The sequence below is a fragment of the Moschus berezovskii genome, chromosome 4 (assembly GCF_049115385.1).
Source record: "Moschus berezovskii isolate FMDL1 chromosome 4, NW_MosBer_1.0, whole genome shotgun sequence".
NCBI lineage: Eukaryota > Metazoa > Chordata > Mammalia > Artiodactyla > Moschidae > Moschus > Moschus berezovskii.
Window position 1 is genome coordinate 62870263 of NC_142463.1, and position 18651 is coordinate 62888913.

At 41.4% G+C, this 18651-nt stretch overlaps 1 protein-coding gene, 1 long non-coding RNA gene and 1 pseudogene across 13 annotated transcripts in view; 2 read left to right on the forward strand and 1 right to left on the reverse strand.

The window, feature by feature from the left end:
• The window catches only part of SSX2IP (SSX family member 2 interacting protein), an 80159-nt gene extending 76191 nt beyond the window's left edge, over positions 1 to 3968 (reverse strand). For 8 of the 12 annotated variants that reach the window (XM_088835444.1, XM_088835441.1, XM_088835443.1 and 5 more), the window contains exon 1: positions 3854 to 3968. The gene's annotated coding sequence lies outside the window, so the exon portion shown is untranslated. Of the gene's footprint in view, positions 1 to 3612; positions 3776 to 3853 lie in introns of those variants that run through there. The other 4 variants (XM_088835446.1, XM_088835445.1, XM_088835436.1 and 1 more) reach the window with 2 other exon arrangements.
• Positions 3284 to 10765, forward strand: LOC148778058 (uncharacterized). Its single transcript, XR_016037207.1, has 3 exons — positions 3284 to 3327; positions 4881 to 5117; positions 10707 to 10765. It is a non-coding gene; the product is annotated as an uncharacterized LOC148778058 (long non-coding RNA).
• A 2944-nt stretch (positions 10766 to 13709) lies between these two features.
• On the forward strand, positions 13710 to 14302 carry LOC129540364 (large ribosomal subunit protein uL11 pseudogene; annotated as a pseudogene).
• The last annotated feature ends 4349 nt before the right edge of the window (positions 14303 to 18651 follow it).

Here is an 18651-nt window from a genome sequence, read left to right on the forward strand (position 1 = left end):
TTTTTGGTACTAGATAGACAATAGTGTCACACAGATAGAACACAGGAGTAAGGTTACCAGCAGGTTTGGTTAAGTGTGTGAAGATAAAGAGCTCAGTCCTCATGAGACATTCAAATGAGGATAATCTCTAGGGCCTGGAGATTAAGATATCAGGGCAGATTAGGGAGTCATCAGCATACATGTGGTAGTTGAATCTATACAGAAAAAAAAGGCGGGGAGACAGAAAGAAACTTCAAGAAGATCAACATGTAAGAGGTGAGGGCAAGTGACCTAGATCTAGGAGATGAAAACACAGGGGTGAGGGGAGGTTTTAGGAAAACCAAGGAAAACGAGTTTTAAAGAGGAGGAAATAAGGAACAGCAGCAAATGCCACAGAAAGGGCAGAGCTAAATAGAATATTATGTTGAATCTGGTAATTAAGGACTTTATGACAAAGCTGAGGAGTAAAAATGGAAATCAGATTTCAGAAAAATGATCAGTAAATAAAAGGAGATAATAAACAAAAGTCACTCGTTCCAGAAGTTTAGTTTAACAGAATATATTTACCCTTTCTGAATGTAGAGGGTTTAGCTGATACAAACAGAACAAAAAAAAGAAAAAATTCTGCCTTTAAGTTAGTTCTTATTCAAATACAGCATTTTTATGTCAAATAGTTAAGTATTCAAAAGATGTAAAGTGTTTTTCCAGGCACCATTCTGGATACTAACATATCATTTAATCATCACAAACCTATGAAGTAGGTTTTACTATTCCTAATTTACAAATGAGACAACTAAGGCACACAGAAGATACACTACTTTCTGAGGTCTCACAGCTAGCAGTATGGTAGTCAAATCTGAAATTTCACTCAAAACAATTAAGAAGTGGGGAGGGCAATGTGAGAATAGATGAATGGGTTAATAGACGAAAGCTGTAAATGTTATAATAAGACTGCATTGACTGTTTAACTGGACAAATTTTAACATCTATTCAAGAACTTATTTTTAATTTGAAAGAATTTGTGTCTTCTCTCATTTCAGAATCCTACACTGCTGAGACCTGACATATTCATGCCTCTTCTGACACTCAGATTCAGCACTGTATTATAACTGTCATTTTTCTTACTGAATCACAAGTTGATTGAAAACAGATGTGTATCTTATTTATCTTGGTGTATTTATTCCTCCAATCCTAAAAGTAGAAAATTCTAGACTTCCTATTGTAACCATTTCACAGATATACAAATATCAAATTATGTTGTGTACCTGAAACTAATATCGTTATATGTGAATTATACCACAACTTAAAAAAGAAAGATGCTCAATAAAGCCTGGTTGTATGAACGACAATTTTTACTTTTCAGAACATCCTGGGGGCTTCAATAACTTATTTTTAAAGTCTTAAACTGCTATGTACTATTCTGACTCAGATATTACTTGGATTGTCTATGGACCACTCAAATTACTGATTTTGCTGGAAATACCATTCTGAAGTAAAAATCAAATATAATTCCCCTGGATAAAACTTGTTAAGGATTCCCTATCACCTACTAGTCAAAGGTCATAGCCCTGTTTTCCACCCTCTAATCCTAGTTGCCTGCTTCCAACTACCAAACTGGGATTCCCTAGTGGCTCAGTGGTAAAGAATCTGCCTGTCAATACAGGAGACGTGGGTTTGATTCCTGGGTCAGGAAGATCCCCTGGAGGAGGAAATGGCAACCCACTCCAGCACTCTTGCCCAGAAAATTCCATGGACACAGGAGCCTGGCAGGCTATATAGTCCATGGAATCACAAGAGTCAGACACAACTTAGTGACTAAACCACCCCAGCAACAAACAAGTAGGTGTAAGTCACTAGCCTCATGGGACTTACTTACATTTTAGTGGGGGGGAGATAAAAAATAAAGCTGACATTTTATTAGATTTTTGTTAATTGCTCTGTTTTAATCTTTTGGTCACTGTTTATCCTTTTTAAATAAAATTTAAAAATCCAACCACACACACACAAAGCTCTGGAAGTGTTCCGACTTAAGTGTGTAAAATGAATTTAAACAAAACAATTCTGGGGCAGTCTTTTTTATCTTTTTATTTCTAGATGCATACCACAATGAAGGCACTCAATATCTTTTATAAAACCTGAGTCATAGCTAGTTTGGTCAAAAGAAGCTATGTGAGGTTTTCAGACATTCCCAATATATAATGTGTCAGCCTTGAGGCCTTAGGCATATCATCTTAACAGTTAATGTTCTTTCTCTTACATACTGCCTTAGCATGTTTCAAATACAATGTGCTTTAACAAGCCCTGTCACAAGGCGCAATGTGTTAGGAGGAGATCTTCACACTTCATCCTAGAATAACTAAGTCTTTGCAGTTATCTTCAAGCTGCTTCACCCATGTTACTAAATCCTGGGCCATGATTATCTTCATTGTACAGATGGGGGAAGGAAGGATATAAAATGACTTGACTGAAGAGCCCCAGCAAGTCACTGAAAGAGCCTTCATTTTAACTATCGTTCCTGTTCCTCTCTTCAAACAACCATTCTAAGAAACTCTCACTGCCAGCAGGCAGAAAAGAGCATGAAACTAGTTATTAGTTTTAACTTCAATGAATAGCAGAAGCTTCCTAGACCTGCAGGTTTTGATAGCTGTAGGATAGGAGATTTGATAGATTAAGTTTTGCTGACTAAATCCAAATTCATAAATCTACCTCTAACTTCTAAATTTCAAAAGAGCATGAAGCAAACTTTAAAGGCATTTTTTCTCTCTCTCTCCTGATCTCTAAATCTATCAAAGTTTGCTCGGTCCCCTAAATGTGTCAAGTCATACCTACCTTTTCAGTTCAGGATCCAGGCTGCCAGAATTTTCTCCTACTTAAACTGTAAACCAATCCCTCCCGAGCCAAGACACCTATCATTCCTAGCCAACTCTAGATCGAGGCACTAATCTGAACTGTTAGGGGAGCCCAGCAATTTTAAATTCCAGGGAGCTCCCCTCTTACACCTCCAAACCACTCTGGGAGGAGTGCCTCTTCTAACTGTCGCCCCATTATGGGGTCCAGAAAAGGGAAATGTCAGCTGTCTCAGATTCAATAAAAACTATTATCCACGTTGCCATTAATGGTAATTTGGAGATCACAACTAGTAATGGAAGTAATAACCTAAAGATTCCCACGTTATGTGTGCTGAGAACAAATTACTTAGCAGATGACATTTCCTAGCCCAAGTGACTTGCATAACTGGGCGATCAGCACAGGCTCGAAAGAGAGCAGGAAGCTCACACTTCAGTTTACTGTACTTTACTACAGAATTCTACACCAAGACATCCTCACACACGCCTGCCTTGAGATGATGTAAGTTGCTGCCCTAGTCTTTTAACCAGACCGGTAGGGGGGCTCTCTTTCCCTGCAGCGGCCAGCGACCACTCCTTCTAACGACTGACCCCTGCGGCTCCAGCGAACAACCCCGAAGCCCGCGAGCCCCGCAGCTTCTGCTCGGCGGACACCGCAGCCCCAAACGGGCCATCCCCTCCTCCCTCGCCATCCCGCGCCGGGCGCCACCCTCTCTCCACCCCGGAGCGGGTCTTGGGGCTCCGCTCTGCGACGACCAGCGGGAGCGGTCCCCGGGTCGGCACCTACCTCCCACCGCCTCCTCCGGGCGCAGCCGGGGGTCACCGCTCGCCCGCCTCCTTCAACCGCCCAACGGCCGCGCCGAGCCTCCCGCACCGAAGCGGGGCGCCGCGCCAGGTGCCGGCGCTCACCTCCGCGCCCGCCCGCCCGACCCCGGCCGGCGCTCGCCCGCCCGCCCCAGTCCCCGCAGGCGCCGTCGGCCCTCCCCGGGCGGGCGCGTCACAATCCCGGCGCCGCGGGAGGCGCTCACCTTCACGGCCCGCGGCCGCGGCGGGGAAGCACCGCCCGGAGTCCCGGCCCTGCTCGCGCAGCCCCGAGGGCCCGCACAGGCGCGGCGGCACGCTGAGCCCGGGCCGACGGCCCCGCCCCAACCTCCGGCTCCCGCCTTCCCCGCCCCCGGCCGGGCTCCGCCCCACCCCTCGCGGCCACCTCCCCGGCTCCGCAGGTTCGCGAGGCCTCGCCGCTTCCCATTGGCTCCGCCAGTTGCTAGGCGATGAACAACAGCGGCCTGCATTGGTCCGGGGGCACCTCCAAAAAAACCCGGAGAAAAAGAAAACCTCATCCCTAGAGCCCGAGCGGGATGCGGTCGCAGCTGCGGCTCGCGGCACCTGTTACGCCCTGTGATTCACCCTGCCGGGTCCTGCTCTCCACCCCCTCCTCACGCCCGCGGAGCTCGGGGCCCCGGGCTTCATGGGGCTAGGGGCGGGTGGCGGGGTCGTGGCTGCTTCAGAGCACACTTCCCGAGCCCCTGTGAACCCCAGCACCCACCCGAGCAAAAGTGAAGCGCCCAGTAAAAGTTCTGTGGGCTTGAAAAAGTGGGGAAATAAGCCAAACAACAGCCGGCACCCAGAATTAGGTCAGGCCCAGGGGAAGGGAGGGTCAAGCGCTGGGAGTCGAGGATGCCAAGGAGAAAAGTTCATGTAAATTTAGGGCAAGAATTGGACCTAGGCGAAAGACAGCGGGAAGTCTAAGAAAAGGCAATCGTGAATTAGAAGTTTAGGCAAAACTGCTCCACACCCCACTGATCAAAGTATGCGCAAAGAAAATGTATGCCCGCTACTCCCTTAGCCAGGGTCATGGCGGCTCCTCCCGTGTTCCATGGCCTCCTAAAATTCTCCAGCGAAGATGAGAGGCCAAAAAAAGAAGGAGATCAGATGGAGAAATCGCAGGCATATGAGTTGAGTTATAAAACAAAGACGTACTTGGATAGATTTTTTTTCTTTAAGTGAAGCCAAGAAATTTACTCAAGAGAGTAAAAACAGGTTTGGTATTTTAAGGAGGATCCTGAGAGCACTTTGAAACCAAAATACTATGAGAGAAGGACAATAATTGTTAAAACTGAAGAACAAGGGAGAAAGGAGTGCCTTCTTCCAGTTCACACACGTATATCCAGCCCCAATCCTGATGAAAGATCAAGGCGAGAAAATGAACATGCCATGGCGACAACTTCAGAATCCAAGGTAACCCTCCTGTTGCTTTTGGCCTAAGCTATCGGGAGGCCAGGACTGATGCAGGTAAGCATAGGTGAATGACAGGCCCTCCTTGAAAGACGCCACAGTGCAGGCTGGTGGGAAAGCCAATTATTATCAATAATTAATCGCTAACCCAGACAACTGATGAGACTAGAAGGGGGTTACCCCTGCTCCCGAGAAGAGTTCTGAAATTTCAACTGTCCACCCCTCAAAACCCCACACCCCTTCCCATCTTAGGAAGCAAGTTCGTGTGACGTTTGTCTTTGAAGTAACACTTTCAGCTTCATTTTGACCATTTAACTGCCTCACTGTCAAAAAGCAAGAGCTTACTCTTCGATTAGCTAGATGCATGGAGATCGAATTCAATAAGCTGCGTCTGCGACTTCCTGTTGTGGCCTAACAATTTACAGAGTAGGATTTTAAGAAGGGTTGGGTCAGGAGGAGGTGAGTTAGGAAAAGTTCCGGCTCTGCCCCGGGCCTCAAGGGTGAATCAGACCTGTCAAATTACACCAGCGCTTTACTGTCTTGCTCTAGAGACCCACTTTCCACTCCTAAAAGTTATTGAGGGAGCTTTTGTTTATGTGGGTTATATGTATTAATATTTACTATACTAAAAACAAATCTAAAAATATTTATCTAAAAAATAATTATGTCATCATAAATAGCACATTTTAATGGAAAATAACCATGTTTCCCCCTAAAATAGTCGCAAGAGTGGTATTTTAAAAATTTGCAAATATCTATAATATCCAGCCTAATGGAAGAAAACTGGATTTTCAAATCTGCTGCATTCAATCTGTTGCAGTATTTCACCTGGCCCCTGGAAAACTCCATTGTGCCCTCAGAATGTGAGTTTAAAAAAAAAGGCAAATAACATTTTAGTATTATAACAAAATAGTTTTAACTTGCAGACTCCCTGAAAGGGTCTTGGGGAATCAGCTCTTAACACCCTCTCCCCTTCCTCAGATTAATGCTCTGAAAGCCACCAGTCTAGACAGGTTTTGCTTCTCTGTCCCCCTTTGTCAGTGACTGTTTTAGGAACTAAGCATGTGGTGTGAACATAATGGGAAGGTGGGGGAAAGGGACTCCAGGGGGAGGATTTTATTTCTCAGAACCCCTAAGAAGTTTTTTCCTTACTTCTTGCCTTGGCCATCTTCCAGTTAGAAAGATATGTTTCAACCTATGGTGGCACATCCTGGAACAATAAGCAAAGAAAATATAGGAATGGTAACCTAGAACCAAAAGGTCACTAAGTGGCTAAGTTAACCTACCCTGGCTCTGCATACCTCATGACTACTCACGTTTGACATAGTAAGTAGCCTCATAATGCCTAAGCCATTTTGGGTCAGGTCTGCAGTTCCTTGGGGCTTCTCCGGTGGCTCAAAGGTAAAGAATCTCTCTGCAATGCAGGAGATGCAGGAAGTACGCGTTCAATCCCTGGATTGGGAAGATCTGGAGGAAGGCATGGCAACCCACTCCAGTATTCTTGCCTGGAGAATCCCATGGACAGAGGAGCCTGGTGGGCTACAGTCCGTAGGGTCACAAAGAATCAGACATGACTGAAGCAATTGAGCGATCATGGGATACAGTTTCTTGCAGCCAAGAAGATCCTGGCTAATGTACAGGATAAAGATAAAGAACTTGGCTGTGGCCTGAAAATGGTCTAAGGACGCTTTGGGCCCAGGGACAAAGGAATTGGGCCTAATAGGACTTTGCTCTAAAGGAAACAAAGGGGAAAAGACATGATCTGGAATGTTTCTTAATGTTTAACTGTGGTTGCTTTCCCCTTTCCAGGCAAAATTAGGAGATTGATTATCAAGTGGTGTTATTTTCCAAAAAACATAAAAACTTCCATCCTTGCTCCTCTGTAGTCTGTATCAGTGGTCAGAATAATAAGTTATCCCACTTTTCTGCTTTGCTTCCCTTCAGTCAGTGTTAAAGTCAAATTTCTTTCCATGGCTACAAGTTTCTTATCACTTGCCCTCCATCTCCTTACCTCTCTGACCTCGTAGCCTACAACTCTCTCCCTTACTCAGCCATTAGCCACCCCAGTGCTCCTCATCCTTGCCAGGACTTTCCTACCTCAGAACCTTTGCACTGTTAGTCAGTTTGATTTCTTCTCCTTAACGTCTATATTACTTATCTCTGCCCTTTGAGATCTAACCAAAGTCACCTTCTTTGTGAGGCCCAACCTAACAACATTATTTAAAATTGGAAACCACCTCCATCCCCAGCTTCCTAAAGCTCTCTTACCTTGCTCTTATATAGTGTTCAACCATAATACAGAGTTCACTTAGTTTTATTTGTTGTTTGTTTGGTTCATCTCCCTTTACTCGAATGTAAGCCCAGCAGGGACAGATTTTGCCTCTTTGTTCACTAGTGTGTGTGTGCTCAGTCGCGTCTAACTCATGTGCCCATGAACTGTAGCCCACCAGGTTCCTCTGTCCCTGGAATTTTCCAGGCAAGAATACTGGAGTGGGTTGCCATTTCCTTTTCCAGGGGATCTTCCCGACCCAGGGATCAAAACTGATTCTCACTTCCTGCATTGGCAGGAGGATTCTTTACTACCACAGAGCCACCTGGGAAGCCCTCACTGATGTATGCCCAGTGCCTAAAGCAGTGCCTGGTACTTAGTGATTAGTGCTCAATAATTATTGGTGAATAAATATAACTTTAAATGGATGTTTTTCATTTCAAATAAACAACCTTGACCAAGTATATACATGTTCCTATGATGCTGCTTAAAAGTATCACATTTGTAGACATGGAATTTTTGAAAAGAAATCTTTCTTTGAGAACAGATCTGATTTTTGGAATGATCCAAAAGTTATTCAGATCCAAATCTGATGAACACATTCTGGAGTCATGTTAAAAATGCCAAAACCTGTGTTTTCCAACTAAGTTACGGCATTTGGGTAGATAGGGAAAGGTCAGAAAATAAAATGTGTTTGATTTTCTAAGACAGTAAAGTGACTGTGAACATAATTTCAAAGAGGAGTTCTAAAAATAACCCTAGTAGCAAGTTGCAGGAAGAGTGTACATATATTTTAAGCTCTATATGTTTCAGTGTATGTGTGAGTGAATCTCTTCCAACATGTCTGGTCTGCAGACTTCCATTCTTGCCCTTACCTTTTTTTCAAAACTGAAGATCAGATTCTCTCTGCTGCCCTCCCCTTCAATTAAGAATCTTTCATGGCCTTTCATAGTGTTTAGATGAAATTGACCTTCCTACCCAGATCTTGCATGATCTGACCCCTATATTCCTCTTGGAATGCTCACTTTGGTATACTAGAGTGATGTACTATATGTAGCAGCCCCCTTTTTTCTCGTCTGGCCCTTTGAACCTGCAATTCAGTCTGCTGGAAGGTTCTTCCAACAGGAGTTCAACACTGTGACTTTTTTTTTCCATCATTGAGATCCCACTTCCATATATCCCATGTCCGGTTTGTCTACTTATTTGCTTGCTGATTGTCTGTTTCCTCCCACTAGAATGTAAACCCCATGAAGGCAGGGACCTTGTTGATCATATTTGCTCTGTAGCCCCAATCTCTTCACGCCTTCACTGGACGGTTGCTAACCATACTGTTAAAAGTGAAATTGCTTTACATTGTATTAATTCCTGTGATATATGAATTTTTATAAGTTATGTATTACTACAATTTTAAAGTATTTTAATTTTGCTGAAATAAACAGGTTCTGACTTTTAACACATGTAGTAAAAATTAATAATCCACTCCATATTTACTTATTTTTGTTCTTCAGAAACCAGTTTTTCAAATAACCCAGCAAGCATTCAGGTCACATTGCTTCTAACAACATGTATCTTCAAATCTGGATAATAATGGGCCAATTTATAAAGGCTTTCTGGTGTAATTCATACCATCTGGATTATTTCAATAGCAGCAATAGTTTCTGGATCTAGTGAGGAACATTGCTTGTCAGGGCTTGTGTGCTATAACAGATGAGAAGAAGGGCTGAGTCACCTCTCCTTAACGGCCCCATTTTCATTACTTCTGTGCCCTGGCAGGAACTGTCTTTCAAAGGGTGACAGGGTGGAAAAGTCTTGCTCAATTCTGTATTAGGAACTTTCATATCCATAACCTGATTTTATTCACGAGATCAACTTAAGCTAAAGGCCCTGAGACTTCAGAGTCCTCACTGTGGGCTGGAGTGGCCAGGACTTTTCCATGGAGGAGAGGGAAAGGGACTAGGGCTTTGGGACAATCTTGACTGTGCAAGCCTGACAGTAGGCAGAGACCAGACCATTTTTAGGTCTGCTTCTTAGTCTAAAAGGTGGCCTTACTCTTAGCTGTGCTTGGCTCCTCTAGCTCCTGAGTGAGTCTCTGCATCATGCTGCATTTCCAAAGATGATTCATTTGTGGCCAATCCCATTGGATTTAGGCCAGTAATAGTTTAGCTTGCAACGAGTCCTATGTCATTTGTAAAGTGCTGGCTGAGTTTGCAGAAGAAGCAGACCACTATAGTTCCCTCTTCTCATCTCCACCCAGGTGAAGATTCTCAGAAAACTATCCATTACCCATCCTGCTGCTTGTCACTACCCTACCCCCATCCTGCCCCACCACCACACACAGAACAGCAGACAAAATGCTTGATCATCTTCGAGGAATTTCACTCGTAGTGCTTTAGATTTTTGTCTGATGTGCTGAATGTTTTGCTATATCATTTCTTTTGAAAGTGGATTTTTTTTTTTCGTTTGTTAAGGGCTTTGTTGTTGTTCATTTGTTTGTTTTTGAGCCTAGTGATTTTTACCAAGCTCTAACTCCAATTTTCAACTTTCTATTTGTCCTAAAATTGATTTATTAAGTTTAAAATATGTCATGTAAAATTTGATTTTGCATAAATCACTCCAACGGTTAATAAGGTGCTATCATAGAAAACTAATCAGGTACCAACCAGAGTAGTTCTCAAACACTGAATTTCCAAAAGAGAAGTATTTCCCTTAGGAAATGCAGTGAGTGCACGTGCAAAACATACAAGCGCAGAAATACTACTTACAGCTTACCTTGCTGACTACAGTGACCGCCAAACCTTTCTCATACAGAGCAATGTGGCTCAGTCTACTTCCTATACTTGCAAATTTTAAACACCGAGCATTGAGAGGGCAACAAAAGAGACTCCAAGGAAGTAGGAAGACTATAAATGACCCAAAATGTTTTTTTAGTTATACTGAAATCTATTTAAAAACCACATAGCACAAAGATCCAGCCTTAACTTGAGTAGTTGTGACATCATTCAACAGCAAAGCACCCTTTTATTTCACATACTCTTAGTTTTCCTGCTCTTATTTTAAAATTTCTATAACTGTTTAATGAATACTTATTAAATGATTACCACGTGAGAGACTGAGAGATTTTAAGTCCCTGCTCACTACAAGAGGGCTTCCCTGGTAGCTGAGGTGGTGAAGAATCTGCCTGCAATGCAGGAGACCCATGTTTGATCCCTGGATCAGGAAGATCCCCTGGAAGAGGAAATGGCAACCCACTGCAGTATTCTTGCCTGGAGAATCCCATGGACAGAGGAGCCTGGTGGTCTACAGTCCATGGGGTTGCAAACAGTCAGACACGACTGAGCAACTAACAACTGCCTTCTTTCTTCTTCTTTCACTACAAGAACTCAAAGTTTCCCAGGAAGACAGAATGATCCATTGACACTCGAGTCTGACTGCCTGGACTGAAATACTGTCTAGCCCACTTGGGTCCATGTTGACATCACTGAGCTCCCAAATCCACCTGGGGTTTTCTTCCTCTGGGCATTCTGTTTAGTAAACAATAAATGCTTCATGGTCTGCGTCACTTCTAGTTAGGTTGTTTGATAATTGCAGCCAAATACAATACATTGAAAAAAGAACTTTCATGAAATGATCTGAGGGTGTGATATTTCATTTTATTGGTACAAATATATTCAACTGCCACATGTGGAAATAGTCACGTGAGCAAAAACGTCAATGAAAAATGAAGTATAGGAGTTATTTACAGAGGGCCGAATGAAATAATTAAAGAATAAGCAGGAACATGTGGGACTGTGTCTTTGCTTTCAACTATAACTATGTATCTTGGATATTAACATTTTTCTAAATTTTTTTTCTTTACTGATTTAACTAGGTCAGAAAAGACACATTCATAAATACAACTTTTCATGAAATAATTTGCTATTCTGAAAATTTTAGGCTTCAGCTCAATGTCTTCTGGCTAGTCTTTATGTTGTATATATATTCCAACAAAAGTCATATGTAAATAATTATTTAGAAATCAAGTCATAATCTAGATGTACTAGTGAAGCTAGATATTTAAAATTAAAATTAATATATTTGCATAATGAATGACACTTTTGTAGGAAAAGTAATCTACTTATTATTCATCCAGTCTATAAGATTATATTTTAATATGTTGGATTTTCTTAAGAGAGTTCTACTTATCCTTACTTCCTAAGCTCAGTTCGTTGGGTTTTTTTTTTTTCCCCTCTAATTTTTGGCCACAGCATTTGGCATGGGGAATCCTAGTTCCCCAACAGAAATCGAACCTATGCACTCGCTGTGTAATGAAAGTATGGTGTCTTAACCACTGGATCATCAGGGAAGTCCTTTCACTTAACCTTATTTAAAATCCAGACTTTTGTGTACTACTTTAATGAAGAGTTTCTGTAATATGAATCTCAGTACAGAAAACAGAGATGTTGCAATCAACAATTTTTATCTTTTTATTCTGCAACTGGCAATGCAGTTTTGTCTTAGTAATAAGTTTCCATTTGATCTCATTATTTCTGTTTCACTAGGTAAAGTTTTGTTTTGTTTTGTTTCTACATTCTCAGTGAAGAAGAAATTTGAAAGCTTGATTCCTGGTGGATTTTATTTTCTGCTTTGTAAACCCCTATCAATGATGTCATCAAATAATTGTTCAAATTGAGATACAGTGGAAGAAAATCCTCTGTATACGGTATAAAACACCCCATAAAAATTCAGAGTTGAAACACTTGGATATCAATTAAAATATAGTATTGATTTAAAGTAACTGCTTAAGGTTTACAATAGTGAGTGAATCTGCCTGTCCCTTTAAAAAGAAAAGCTATTGCGTCTGGTTGCTGAGCTCTCTTGGATTTATTTTATCTTAGCAGCTGTTCCTGAAGTCACTGTTATTCAAATGAGGGTTTTCAGGCTCTTTGTTGTGTTTTTTTCATACCTAATGGTATATGCTATCAAACATAAAACTCAAATTTAGAATGGGGTGGGGGTAAGGACAATTACAAATACAGTAACATTGAAAAAAATCTCTAATTTTAATTTAACAAAGACTGTTGAGTATGATCTCCTGAAGCCCCAGTGATAGTAGCAAGGCAAAACTCCTGAACCTCTAAGCACCAGAAGTTTGGATGGTATATTTAGTAATAGTGTATGTGTGGGGGAAGATATCCTAAATGGAAATAATGGGACTTTCTGTGGTTATAAAAGATGGGGACCGAGCACATCAAACGCTTTTCTTGCCACTTCAAAATAAGCAGATTGTAAATTTTACCCAACATAGGCTATGCTTTGATCTAGAAAGAATAACTTTATAACATATACTTTTTGTTTCTTTTATTTTTGTTGTTGTTTTCTCAAGAAGTAGCATAAGCCTGCAAACTCTGGGCAAGGAACCTGGCTTTGCCTCAAACATGTACTTTTCATTTAATTTACAAATTAAATGATTAGCTTTGCTAAGAGCAAAGTATATATGGAATTTTAATTTATTTAGGACTCAGTCATATGAAACTCATTTCTAGTCATGTATAATCATTTCCTAGTATGAATGTCAATGATTTATTGAGTAATTATCATTTGTCAAACAGTATTCTAAGTGCTTACATATTAATTCTTTGAATTCTCAATACAACCCTATGAGGTAGGTATCGTTATTGCCTTTATTTCTAAATTAGTAATTAAGAAAGCAGAGGTTAATTTGCTCAAGAATACCCTGCTAGGAAATTTCAGAGTTAGGGTTTACAGAGCTCTTGTCTTAACCACCGTGTCATACCCAGTATTTAGGACTGCCTTAACCTCTCCTTCTCCAGTCATTTTTGTTCAAGTGTCTGCTGACTAGTGAGTAGAAATCTTCAAACCAGGATAACAATATCTGCCCATGTATATGAAGACTCTCCAGTAGTACAGAGCATGGATAGTTTTAAGGGACTCAATTCCACTTGCTTAACTTTCATTTCTTTTTTAAAAAATATTTATTTATTTATCTGCTGCGCCAGGTCTTAACTGTGGGATGTGGATTCTAGTTCCCTGACCAGAGACTGAACCCGGGCCCCCTGCATTGGGAGCACAGAATCTTAGCCACTGGACATCCAGGGAAGTACCTCAACTTTCATTCCTATACTTTCCTAAAATTTATCTGCCTGAAAATATGCTTGCAACCTCTTTTCCATATCCCCCCACTTCTTTTTTTTTTTTAACAATTTCCATTTTCCCATTTAACCTAAGAAAGTCTTTCTTCTCACAAATTCCGCATCATACTGTGGTGAGTTGACTTTAGTTGCACAGAACATGGAAGATTAGAAGCCTTTGTGAGTGCTGAGAAAGGGAATGATGACTGGAGAACAAAAGTGTCACCTGCTAGAGCACTAACAATAATTTAAATGGCTTTAGTTCAGATTTCAGCTTGAAGGAGGCCAAGGTGCAGTCTTATTCAGTCCTCTGAAATCCAGGTTTATCTGACACCAGCTGCCTCACCGTGTCGCCTAAGTTAGACACTAAGGAGACGAAGTTATATACCTGAGGGGCACCTGTGGGGAAGTCTGCGCCACATCTGTTCTGGCCCCCAAGCTTGGCCCCCTGGGTCTGTCTCCAAAAGAGGTTGGTGATAACATTGCAAAGGCAGCTGCTGACTGGAAGGGTCTGAGGACTACAGTGAAACCGATCATTCAGAACTGATAGGCCCAGATTGAGGTGGTATCTTCTGTGTCTATCCTGATCATCAAAGCCTTTAAGGAGCAACCAAAAGACAGAAAGAAGCAGAAAAATATTAAGCACAGTGGAATCATCACTTTTGATGAGGTCATCCACATTGCCCAGCAGGTGCAACACCAATCTTTAGCTACAGAATACTCTGGAACCATTAAAGAGATTGTGGGGACTCCCAGGTCTGTGGGCTCTGATGTGGATGGCGGTCATCCTCATGACATCATAGATAAATGACAACAGTGGTGTGGTGGAATGCCCAGCGAGTTAAGAGCTGCAAAGTAACATAATTCAATAAAGGGTTATTTGACAACCAGTAGGAAGAAAAAATACTTTAAGGAGCAGATCATCACATGGTTTTTGGCATATAGTTGAAAGCAGTTCAAGGAACTGAGTAACAGGGCTATGGCAAATCCCTTCAGCTCTCATCTACCTACTTCTGTGAACAAACTGCTTCAGCAATTATATCTATAAGAACAGTATCAAACTCATGACTAGAGGTGGGGTAAAACTCAATATTGCTCTATAATACTCATTCTCAAATCCACTGGGGAAAAAAGCCCTTTCCATTTTGCTAACAGATATGTTTTATTTTTATGCTTAAAAATAGTTATCAATTTGTAATATAGCCGTGTTTGATCAGTTAAGTACTGCTAACAATTTTAGTGACAACTCTATCCAGAGACAAAACTAGGACCTTAGAGTTAACAGAAAGCAAAATTATGTAAATATATAGTTGTAAAAAATGATGCAGTCATCAATATAAATTTTTCAAGTATGAAAATATGCAATAAAATAGCAGTCTGTGGGAGCAATGGAAATATGGAAATGAAAATGAGTTCAAGAAGAAGAAGGAACAATGTAAATTTTCTGGCTGTTAGAATAGCTAGGTCACATATATTTAAAATGAATAATGTTGGGTGAAAAAAGTACTATGGGATTTAGACTCTTTGGGGTAACTTTAAACGAGTGAGCTAACAGCTTTATTTTAAAATATCATGAATTGCATGCAATATGCTGGAAATGATGCTCTGCAAACGTACATTGAAAAATTACAGGTGGCAATATAAAAATACAGGAAGGATGCAAATTTTTCAAGATTCTTTCAGGGAGGTATGTGAGCAGAAAGTTTGAAGCCCACTGATCTTGAAGCCACAAAAGATCTGCCCCGGGGTACTTAAAATGTGGTCCAAGTAATCATTAACACTACCGTTTTACATATTAAAAACATGACTGCTGTGTGAAATGCCCTCAGTCACTGTTCTGTGCCCTGGATATTCAGCAAATGCTAGCAAATGAGAACTGAACATACCACTTTGCATTGTTACGGGTACTTTTCCTGTGATAGTCTAGCATCTCTAAAGTGGGCTACTGTGTGTAACTGTCCACCATACTGCGTATGTTTTAGGAAAACAATAAAACAAAATATAGCTTTTAAGATAAATGTGCCAGAAGATTTTCCAGTGATTTTTCTATCAATATAAGCCTAGTCTATGAGATCCTTAGGCTAAATATTTTCCAAACCCAAATTTAGGACCCATGATCTGATATGTGAAAGTGTCCTTTGAAGGTTAAACAGGCAGCTTACTGGAAATCAGAAATTACCTGAAAATTCAGGGACTCAGGTCAAAGTAGGTAGGTATGATCTTCATCACATCTACTATCTCAAAGTGAAAGTCTTATTCTAGTACCAAACTTGGACTCTAGAAAGCATGAATTCTCATTTTATTCTGCTACTAATCTTCAGTAAATCTTCTCTGGGCTTCATTTTCTTCATATGTAAAAGAAGTGGGATTGCTTACTTATTTTTTGTTCCTTTTCTGTGCAGAAGATTTTTTTCATTCATTAATTCAGCAAGCTTTTACTGAGCACCTGCCATGTACTAGATTCAAAGGTGAATGAGACAAAGTAAGTCCCTACCCTCAAGGTGCTTCCAGGCTATGAGGACATTGAGACTGTTAATTTGTTTACAGATAATTACAACACAGACTGATAAATGCTGTAACAGAGGAGTGTGGAAAGGCATAGGTAGCGGTGGCTCAGTGGAAGGAAGTGTCAAGTTAATGGAGACTTCATGCAGAACCAAACTCTGAAATGTATCTCTTTTTTTGGTCCATCTCATGCTTTAAATTTTTGAAAATTTTCAGTCCTTTTAGTTATTTTTCTTCTTTTAATTTATTTTTAATTGGAGGATAATTGCAAAGTTGTGTTGGTTTCTGCCATACAACTCGAATTACCCAGAAGTATACATATGTCCCCTCTCCCTTGAGCCTCCCTCCCACCCCCTCATTAAATTTCCTTTACTTTTGAAGATGTAGCAATACATCCATATAATATAAAATTCAAAATGTATAAAAAGGCATGCTGTGAAAAGTTTCCCTGTATCTTCCCTTCACCAGCCTAGTTTCTCTCCTCCAACACAATCAGGACTGCCAATTTCTTGTATATTCTTCCAAAGATTTGAATCATGTCTTAAAAGAATGGGTGTAAGATAATCAAGTGAAAAAGAGATGGAAGGAGCATTGCGACAAAGGGAACAAGCAGAGCTTGTGGGGGAGTTGGGCCTTTGGGGCTGCAGGGCAGTGCTTTGAAGGCTCTTTCCTTGCTAAGTTTGGATCTGATCATGAAGCATTAGGACAGCCACCCATGCTGAGCAGAGATGGTGCCTGATTAAAATAATGATTTAGAAAGAGCACTCTGACAGAAATGAGAACAGATTGGCGAGAGGTGAGATGGATGAGGGAGACCAGTTAGGAGGCAATCGTAATAATCCAAGGAAGTACTAATGAGAAACTAGGGCAGGACAGAATCAGTCTCCATTAGAAAGGGGGCCAACATGGAGTTATTAAGGAAGAAGGATGAACAGCATTACTGGATCAACTGGATTCCAATGGATTAATTCCTGTCTGTTTTCACCTAAGAATTGCCTCAGTAAAGTTCTAAGAATAATTAGACGTAATTATACACACACACACACACACACACCATTGAAGCATTGACGCAGTCACCAGGGTAATCCATATGGTCTTGGATGTTAATCTCAGTGAGGTCAAGATGTCCAAGCTTCCCAGGTCAAATTTCATCACTTAAATTCTTATCCCTGGGCTTCCCTGGTAGCTCAGTGGTAAAGAATTCGCTTACCAATGCAGGAAGCCAGGAGTTTGATCCTTGGTCATGGGAATACCCCACATGCTACGGGGCAACTAAGCCCATGTGTCAAAAGTATTGAGCCTGTACTCTAGAGCCTGAGAACTGCAACTACTGAGCCCACATGCCATGGAGCCTGTGCTCTGCAACAAGAAAAGCCACCGCAATGAGAAGACCGAGCAGCGCAACTAGTGTGTAGCCCCTGCTCACTGCAACTAAAGAAAAAACAAAATATCCTTGCAGCAACAAAGACCCAACACAGGCAAAAATAAAATATAAATAAATAACGAATTTATTTTTTTAAAACAATCCTTATACTGTCTGTCATCAGAAAAATCCTCTGTAACCACACTCTTCTCTGAACAGCCCCTTCGCTTTCTAGTGATAGTTAATAATTAATAGTTCTGAGGGAAACCTGGTGTTCCCTGAGGATACTGCATTCCCTGCAGCCCTGGTGAGTGGTGGCCAGTTTTCTTTTGCCTCAGGCACCACTGGGTGGGAAGGTGATCCAGGTGTTCCAAGTCATGGTCTCTCCTGCCCTCCCCCAACAGCCTCTCTGAAGCTCATGCTCTGACGCTCACCTCCAGACCTCTTGCTGTGGTCTCCTCCTGTCCTCCTGGGCTTCCCCACACGTTCTTCAGAGATTTCAGCACCAGGTTTACCGTCTTTCTCTCCCATTCTCCTGTCATTATTCTAGGTGATATCAGTATCCACACGGCTGGTACATCCAATCTCATGGACTCTATTCCTCAACCTCTTTACCTCCAGTGATCTTTTCTTCTGCCACTCCACTCCAGCCAACAACCCCCACAGTTATCCTTAGTTCCTGTCGTTTATAATAACTGCCTCCTCTCAATTATCTCAGTGTCAAGCATTTTACTTCTACATCCAGCTCATGCCCTCAGCTCAAAAAATTCTTCCACTCTACCAGGCGCTTTGTTCATCTGACCCTATTGCCTTTTCCCTGTTCATTTCCCTCCCTCAGGCCCTCATTCTCTCCTTACCTAACTTAAATTCCATGGTCCTGCATTATAATTACTCCTTTAAATCCGCTGTCACCTCTTTCAACCTTTTATTGCTTCCATTATATCATCCTTTAAAAAACCCCAACTCTAGGAATAGTCCTGTCTCTACCTTCTGTTTCTCCTCTTAAGAATCTAAATATACCTCAAGAAAAAAGTCGATTATGCTGACATCAGACCTTAAGTTGACTCTTCCTGCTGATTGTCGATTCTTCTCTATTTTCCTAGTCTATTTATTTGACTCTCCCAGGGCTATTTCTTTCACGAAACTCCATCACCTTCCCCATATTTCACTGACCATTACTCTCAGACGAATATAAGCAGCAACAGAAACTGTCAGCATCCAACGCCCCTCCTTCTTGCATCTGTTCCCACGTGCCATCTTTTCCTTCTATCGCAATGAGTGAGCTGCTCAGTCTGCCTACCATCCCCTTCACTGGTGCACTGGGTT